Source organism: Megalopta genalis, chromosome 1 (genome assembly GCF_051020955.1).
Source record: "Megalopta genalis isolate 19385.01 chromosome 1, iyMegGena1_principal, whole genome shotgun sequence".
Taxonomy (NCBI): domain Eukaryota; kingdom Metazoa; phylum Arthropoda; class Insecta; order Hymenoptera; family Halictidae; genus Megalopta; species Megalopta genalis.
The window spans coordinates 2254741-2263924 of NC_135013.1; the positions used below are offsets into that span (position 1 = coordinate 2254741).

The 9184-nt window shown below is 36.1% G+C and overlaps 1 protein-coding gene and 1 long non-coding RNA gene across 6 annotated transcripts in view; one reads left to right on the plus strand and one right to left on the minus strand.

Moving 5' to 3' along the window:
- The window catches only part of LOC117221546 (uncharacterized), a 182147-nt gene that overhangs the window by 152201 nt on the left and 20762 nt on the right, over nt 1-9184 (plus strand). The gene's annotated exons all lie outside the window — the stretch shown is intronic.
- LOC143258792 (uncharacterized) lies at nt 2048-4928 on the minus strand. The gene is made up of 2 exons (XR_013032659.1): nt 2618-4928; nt 2048-2460 (listed from the first exon to the last, which is right to left on the minus strand). It is a non-coding gene; the product is annotated as an uncharacterized LOC143258792 (long non-coding RNA).

Consider the following 9184-nt stretch of genomic DNA (forward strand, 5'->3'; position numbering starts at 1 on the left):
TTGCAACATTTTTGAAGGACATACAGGTCAAAATGATCGAAAATCTGACTTACTATGACACTATGATACTCGATCGACGAAGAGGATTTTTAAGTAAAATAAAAATGTCGAGTAAAATTCCGCGGTCTAATCGTTAATATTTATTGTCAAAATAATTTAGAATTCAGTTAACTCACGATAACCGCATAATTTATGTTCACTCGTCTTCTCGATATTTTTTCACGTGCATGTAAATTATATTTTCCAACGCCCAGTCGAAATTTTCGAAAATCTGATTTACTATTACACTATGATACTCGATCGACGGATATAATTTTCATGAAAATAAAAACGTCGCGCGAAGCTCCACGGTCTAATTGTTCAACAAAAAAAAAGAAAAAAGAGTTGCGACACCCATCGTTCGTCCGCCATGAAGGATCGGAAAAAACGAATCGTATTTTATCGGCGAAACCGGGAAACGGTGGAAGTTGAGGAATGCCCGGCAATAAACTCGTTGCGGAAAATTTCAAACAATTTCGAAAGCTCTGTTCTTCGAGGTCGGGCACGAGCTCCGATCGGTCATGGACTGGCTTGCGCGTCCGGTTATTGCAAAATCGATACACTTCCTGTTGCCGGCGCGCCGCGCAGCGCAAAAATCACCCGTCAAAACGACGGGTCTTTGATTTTTTAATTTTTCCAAATAATGGGTCACTGATTCTGTAACTTTTTAATCATTCAAGATGACGAATTACCAATTTTTTAATTTTTTAATTAGTCAAAAAGACGCGGCACTAATTTTTTTTATTTTTCAATTACTCAAAATAACGGGTTCCTGATTTTTTAACTTTTTAATTGTTCCAAATAATGGACTACCGATTCTTTAACTTTTTAAGTATTCAAGATGACGAATTACCAATTTTTTGATTTTTTAATTAGTCAAAAAGACGAGTTACTAATTTTCTTATTTTTTAATTACTCAAAATGACGGGTTTCAGATTTTTTAATTTTCTAATTGTACCAAATAATGGGTCATTGATTATTTAACTTTCTAATTATTCAAGATGACAAATTACCAATCTTTTAATTTTTTAATTAGTCGAAATGATGCTTCACTAATTTTTTAATTTTTTAATTACTCAAAATGATGGATCTCTGATTTTTTAACTTTTTAATTGTTCCAAACAATGGGTCCCTGATTTTTTAACTTTTTAATTATTGAAGATGATGAATTACCAATTTTTTAATTTTTTAATTAGTCAAAAAGACGAGTTACTAATTTCTTTATTTTTTTATTATTCAAAACGACGGGTTTCTGATATTTTAATTTTGTAATTGTTCCAAATAATGGGTCACTGATTATTTAACATTTTAATCATTCAAGATGACGGGTCACTAATTTTTTAATTTTTTAATTGTACAAGACGACTGTGTTACCGGTGAGCCGCGCCGCGCAGCGCGCTGCCATGTCGCGTCGGACGAACGGACGGACGGACGGGAAAATCTTCGGGAAAATCGCGGTCTGTGACGTGCGCGGCAAGAGGAAGAAGAAGCTGATCGAAAAACGTGTAATGGAACCCATATATCAAGCGCGACGCGGGAGCGCGCCGGTGATCCCTCGTTCTACTTGGCGATCTCGGGCGAAATCTACGCTCGCGGAGGAAGTTCTCGTCTGTAAACAACGCGATAGGACCCCCGGCGTAATGGAATATTAATTCGAGGAGCTCTTTCAATTTTCCTTGGGGGCCGAGCATCGGTTTTCCGAAGCAGATGGAAAAACCCGGGAGCGCGCGTCGCGAATTTCAAGCGGACGCGACACACGCGCGCGCCGAAGTTACGAAAAGTTCGTCCCATTTTTTATTGTATAACAATGTGTTTCGTATAAAATATCTTGTTTTTTGCTATTGGTAATTGATCCGTAGCAATGCATTTACTGAAACATATATATTTATTTAAATAACATAATATTTATTAATATGAATTAACTGAATAAATTATAAATTTTCTGCAAAATAAATTCATCGAATATTTCTGTATTATATAACAATGTGTTTTTTTTAAATCAACGATATATGAACAACGTGAAACATATTTATTTACTTAAATAACATAATTTCTATAAATATGAATTATCTGAATAAGATATAAATTTTCTGCGAACTAAATTCATCGAATATTTTCCCATTTGTATTTACAATATTACAGAAAAATGCAATTGGAGATAAATTCATAGACCGTGGATTTTTCTGCGAAATAAATGTTGTCCACGCTGGTTGCAAGAAGTAGAAACCAAGTAGAAAGTTCCGGCCTAACCCCTTACACTATGATTTCTTTCACGTCCACGTTGATTGGCACTCCGCTTCATTCTTAATAATTTCCCTGATAGAACGATGCAATTATTGTCTCTTGTATCTCTTCGTCCGCGTTTATTCCTAGATTTTAATCACGGGGGAAATCGAGTTTTATTTTCGATTTAGAAGAAATCTGTAAAATAATGAAATTCATATTTGTGCGATTGGTCGTGCATGAAATCTTCTCGTCGCGAGTCTGACGCGTTGTTATTTCGCAAGGAGGGGGCGGAGGGGGGTGAAAAGGATGTAAAAAGGGAAACAGAAAAATATCTTCTCAATTTTTTTTGTACCTTTTGATTTACGTTCGAGACGATTTTAAGCGACGATAACGAGAAAGCGCGTTTAATCAAGATTTTCCCCCATCGCGTTTGACCCGCGGTAATAGCAGTTTCGTTACAGCATAATCTCATAATTCCGGCAACATTGACTGGAATTGGCAGTTTCATTAATTATATAATAGGCTATTCAATAACGAATGTAATCATACCAGAACGATCCGGTTACCCTCTGACCTTTCGGAAAAGCGACATTTTCCGCAGTCGGTTATCTCACGGAATGTTGGCTCGCCTGTTGAATAACTGAGAAATCATTAACAAAAAGTAGTAGGGCTTCTTTGGAATTATTTTTGACGAGAGAATCTTTCAAGTGTTTCGCATAATAGAGTTGCTAGTGTCTTCTCTAACATTATTGCACGCAATCCCCGTAAGATCATATTCGCGACCATTGTCACTAAGTTTACAGGACCCGTTTTTAATTGTTTAATTATTCATAATGACGGGTTACAAGCTTTTTGATATTTTATTTACTCAAAATGACGGGTCTTTGATTTTTTAATTGTTCCAAATAATGGGTCACTGATTCTTTAACTTTTTAATCATTCAAGATGACGAATTACCAATTTTTTAATTTTTTAATTAGTCAAAAAGACGAGTTATTAATTTTTTTATTTTTTAATTACTCAAAATGACGGGTTTATGATTTTTTAACTTTTTAATTGCTCCAAATAATGGGTCACTGGTTCTTTAACCTTTTAATCATTCAAGATTACGGGTTACCAATTTTTTTAATTTTTTAATTGTACAAGATGACGCGGCACTAATTTTTGTATTTTTTAATTACTTAAAATGATGGAACCCTGATTTTTTAACTTTTTAATTGTTCCAAATAATGGGTCACTGATTATTTAACTTTTTAATCATTCAAGATGACAAATTACCAATTTTTTAATTTTTTAATTAGTCGAAATGATGCGTCACTAATTTTCTTATTTTTTAATTACTCAAAATGACGGGTTTCAGATTTTTTAATTTTGTAATTGTTCCAAATAATGGGTCACTGATTCTTTAACTTTTTAATCATTCAAGATGACGGGTCACCAATCTTTTAATTTCTTAATTATTCAAAATGACGCGGCACTAATTTTTTTATTTTTTAATTACTCAAAATGTCGAGGTTCTGATTTTTTAACTTTTTAATTGCTCCAAATAATGGGTCACTGGTTCTTTAACCTTTTAATTATTCAAGATAACGGGTCACTAATTTTTTAATTTTTTAATTGTTCAAAATGATACGTCACTAATTTTTTTATTTTTCAATTATTCAAAATGACGGGTCACCAATTCTTTAATCCTTTAATTATTCAGATCGTAAAGATACACCGGTTCAAAATTCGAATAAATCGTTGCCAATTTTCTAAGCCGATATAATTAGTTTATAATTATATTATCGCTGCGTAAACTGAGCGTCAAAGCCGAGTTATCGGTCGCGGACGCGCAACAAGCCGGCGGCGATTATAAGGAAAAGAAATCCGACCGCGCGTCGCAGTGGGAGGAGCGAAACAATTTAGAAAATCGTGATTACGAGGTCGGATGACATCGTAGAAAGGAACGGGGCCCGATTAGCCGAGCACATGTTCGCTGGATCCGGATCCAACGATGTAGAATCGTGAAAACTGGACCGACCGGCTGCGAGAGCCCGACGCCGCGCGGCCGGTTCTTACTTTCCATCGTGGCGTGGCTGTATGAAAATTTCTGGTAGCCGGTTCAACGCGGCACGCATGCTGCGTCCGGAAATTTAAGAAAAAAAAAATCACTTGTCCAGGTCCTCGTGTCCCCGACGCGCGCGACTTGCCGGAATGTTTCCTGCTGCGAGAGCGAGCCTGGTGACTTAATTAGGTCTCTTGATAAATTACGCGGAGTTGGAAGATGCATTCGGGTACTTGGTGAAAATGACAGATTCATTGACTAATTTATCGACATCTAGTAGAAACCAGCCTTCGAATTTCACTTTCTTATTTATCATTCGACGGGCACACTTATTGATAAACGTCGAACAACTTTATGTGCCGTTAAGATTTAAGTAAGATTTGATATTTCAATAAATATATTGAATAAATATGCTAGATAAATATGCTAAATAAATGTACAAAATATTCAAGATATACTAAATAAATATAGAAAATATTCAAGATATACTAAATAAATATATAAAATATTCAAGATATACTAAATAAATGTACAAAATATTCCAGATATACTAAATAAATATACAAAATATTCAAGGTATACTAGATAAATATACAAAATATTCCAGATTTACTAAATAAATGTACAAAATATTCAAGATATACTAAATATACTAACGATGCAAAATATACTAAATATACTAAAGACATTAAATATATTGAAAATACTAAAGATATTAAATATATTAAATACACTAAACATTCTAAAAATATTAAATATACTAAATGTACCAAATTAATAAATATTAAATTAAGAGTGCATACTATAGTAAAGCATATAACACATTGTTTACATCGCAATATTATCTTATTCAGTGCAAATATTAAATTAAGAGTGCATACTATAGTAAAGCATATAACACATTGTTTACATCGCAATATTATCTTATTCAGTGCAAATATTAAATTAAGAGTGCATACTATAGTAAAGCATATAACACATTGTTTACATCGCAATATTATCTTATTCAGTGCACACGGTAACTAGGAAGAATGTTAAAAGCTCGTAAAAATAAAAGAACATAACAGAAATAAAACGAAGTAAAACTTAAAAATCAAGATACCGTAAAAAATGTGAAATTAACATTTCCATTGACACGCTACGAATTTTTATCCCGCGTTAAGAAGTAGTTTTGTCGGCGAGCGTGTCTAATAGTTCGCCATAATTTTACAGTTTGTTGCGAAATAATTGCTCTGGCCTGAAATCGTTAATTATCGTGCGAACCGTTATTACGTACGCTTTATTCAGGATGTCGACGATTTGATCGCGAATTTTAATGGACAATAAGTGCACGGATCGGACACGAAACGGTAAAAAAAAAGAAAAAGACGATCGGTTACATTGTTCGAGGCTTTTACAAATTACGGTGAAATTTTCTAAAATTAATCGTCGAAAGTATCGGAAGACCGGTGCAGATATTATATCGTTGCGATACCCGTTGCACACAACGAAGTTACGGCACGTTTATAATTTGCGTACTATCGCTTACACTGTACAGGATGTTTCATAATTCCTGGTAGAAATTCGATTGGGCAGATTCTACGGTTGAAAACAAGAGGAAAATCAAGGTTAACGAGATTGCGAGGTTATATTTCGTTTCGAGGTTATATTCTTCGCTTCGTTTTCGATGTTAAGCCTTTGCACTCGAAGCCATTTTAACTGTAAATCGAAAATAATTTCTCCGACTTACAGTATTTCCATTCTGAAGGACAAAGTACATTTGATGCATACGAAATTGAGTCTAGCGATTCATACAACGGTTACACTTTTAATAATGTTTAAAATGTAAGCTTCGATGATATAAAAACGATCTTAGAACGTGATATGACAATTTTAGTGGTGCCTCAGAGTCACCACTCGAATGCAAAGGGTTAAATTCAAATTGAAATTCAAGGGAGCAACGATTGCTCCGGACGCGATTAATTAAATCCAGAAATTCGGTACATTTTTTCTCGAAGGCCTCCGGTTCAATGTTTTCTCGATGGGACCCAAATCCGAGAGAATCGATCTCGACCTCGACTTTCACCGTCGCGCAAGGTCTAGGACACGCAGGTGAACGAGGAGGAATCCTCCGACACCGGAAGCGAGCCCTGGTGTCGAGAGTTCGTTCGATATTTTCTCTGCTCCAGCGACTTTGACGCGTCCGCTTCGCTCGGTCGACTGGAAACTGTAAATATTTTGATCCGTCTCTCTGCCATCTTCTGTTTCACGAAATTTCGTAGCAGTTTTCCAGAAAATCTTGCAAAAATTAACAGTACTAATAACAACTAGACCGCGTGGATTTTCCTGCGAAATAAAAATACAGCGCGTCGAGTAATTACTAGCCGAATCGATTGGCGCGTCGAAAAACGTATGGTTCCGTTAAAAAAGATAAAATCGAGCTGCGTAGGTCGTCGACGCGTTCGCTTAGAAAAATTCTATTAATACCAGATTACGCACCTGCTAAAACCGTTCGAATTTCGTTCGGAACATTTTTCAGTGTCATCGACGGTTTCGAAGATATTCGGCTGTATCGATGTGAACGGGTCACGCTGCACGAGCGCGAGAATTTCGGCGAACTTTCGAGGGAAATCGGTGCGCGTCTAAATAACCACGGCGAACCACTTCCTCGTCCTTTGTTTCTACCGCGACCTACCGATGAATTAGGTCGGATCCTGTCAGCCAGTAAGACGATCGCAACAAAGGATATTGCATGACCGTACGTGCGTCATACCGTATGCCAGAAAAATCGCTGTGGCGGACACCGTCGGCGCGGGGCGGCGCGGGGCGGCGCGCCATGCGACGAAGAAACAGAAAAGAAGCAAATAGATGTGAGTCAGCATCCCGTGGGTCCTGAACCGAGCCTCGTGGTTTCACTTTCACCGTCCGCGGTATGCGGCGGCGCGGCGCGGCGCGGCGTGTTCCCGCCGTAGCTGTTCTCTCGCCGGGCCTCCTTTTTTTACGGCGATCCATGAAAGTCGAGCCAGGTTTTAGGTATCGGGGTCGCGGAGAGGATGTGAAACGAAGTCCGCCGCGTTCCAAATAATTTATAGGCATCGAGCTGTCCTTATCGCCGCGAAAAATCGAATGGATCCGATCCTCGAAACGCGTGTCTCGACGTAGCGGAGTCAATTACTGTGTGCCCTGTTAGCAGCTTTCAGGAGTTTTCGCTACTGAACGGTGCTTTGGCAATTTTAATTTCTTAAGAATTAAGGGTGAGTTTTGTAGTTTATTTTTTTGAATTTCTTTTATTATTTTCTATTTCAAAATTGTTGAAATTATAGTCTTTCTCGTTGGAAACAATTCAAGATGATATGATTTCGTGGCGAAAGGTCTAAGTAGATTTAATTTCATAATAATAATAATAATGGTAATAATAATATAATAATAATGTAATAATAGTATAATAATATATAAGTATGAATAATATAATTAAATCTACTTATATATAAGTAGATTTGATTTCATAATGATAATAATATAATAATAATATAATAATAATGTAATAATAGTATAATAATATATAAGTATGAATAATATAATTAAATCTACTTATATATAAGTAGATTTAATTTTATAATAATAATAATAATGGTAATAATAATATAATAATAATGTAAGAATAGTATAATAATATATAATAATAATAATTTTATTCATTTACACCATTGCCACAGAAAAATAGATAAAAAAAGGAAAACTTCGTATAACCGTCGCACAACTACAATAATCGCACGATCTGAAAATAACAATTTATACACAGGGTGTGACGTTTAAGCGAGAACACTGCAATTACGTATAAATGGTGCGACGAAGGGTTAATCTGTAAGAGAAACAGGTTAAAATTGAACTGAAAGTAGAGTACTTACCTATACACGCGTCTGCTTTCCTCGTCATCGAAATTCAGGAACGTAGAGCTAAGCAAGCATCGCTGATTTTGAAATATGCAAGAAAGTTGCGAGAGTTCAAATATGAAATTGGTTCAACGTGATTTTGAAGATTTCATTTCATTGCTTAACGCTAGATTTACGAAGCGCTAATAAAAGCAGCTACACGTTTTCTGTTGGTTCATAAAAGTAACAATAAGACATTTACACGGATATCGAACGAGTGTTATTTCTTATTAATTATTGGCACGATTAACGCGTGTATAATCGTTCGTTATTGTTGAGGTTATGTCCGAGCCGCAGTAACGTTAAACAACTTTACGTACCGTTAACATTTGTGAGTAAAATTTGATATTTTAATAAATATATTTTTTTAGTTTTTGTTATGACCTCGGCAGTGCCGCGGTCGAACGGTCGAAGGGACCACGCAATGGCACTCAGAAGTTCGAACGATTTATTTGTAGTCAGTGCGTGAAGGACCGCTGCGTTGAACCGACCACCGCATTCGTTATTGTTGTGGTTATGTCCGAGCCGCAGAAACGTTAAACTTTACGTACCGTTAATGTTTGAGTAAAATTTGATATTTTAATAAATATACTTGTTTAGTTTTTGTTATGACCTCGGCAGTGCCGCGGTCGAACGGTCGAAGGGACCACGCAATGGCACGCAGAAATTCGAACGATTTATTTGTAGCCATTGCGTGAAGCACCGTTGCGTCGAACCGACCACCGCATTCGTTATTGTTGAGGTTATGTCCGAGCCGCAGAGCAACTTAATTTAACCGCTTAATTTAATAACCTTAGTTACTTCATATTATATTACTGATTCGCTGAATTCGCGAGTAAACACTGTGCTATAATTGCTCGGTTCGACCAAACAGTTTTATTACAATAATAAATAAACTGCAACGGCGTCGAATAAATAACTCGCGAACGTGTCGTTGCATCGCTTCGATCCGCTCCGTGAA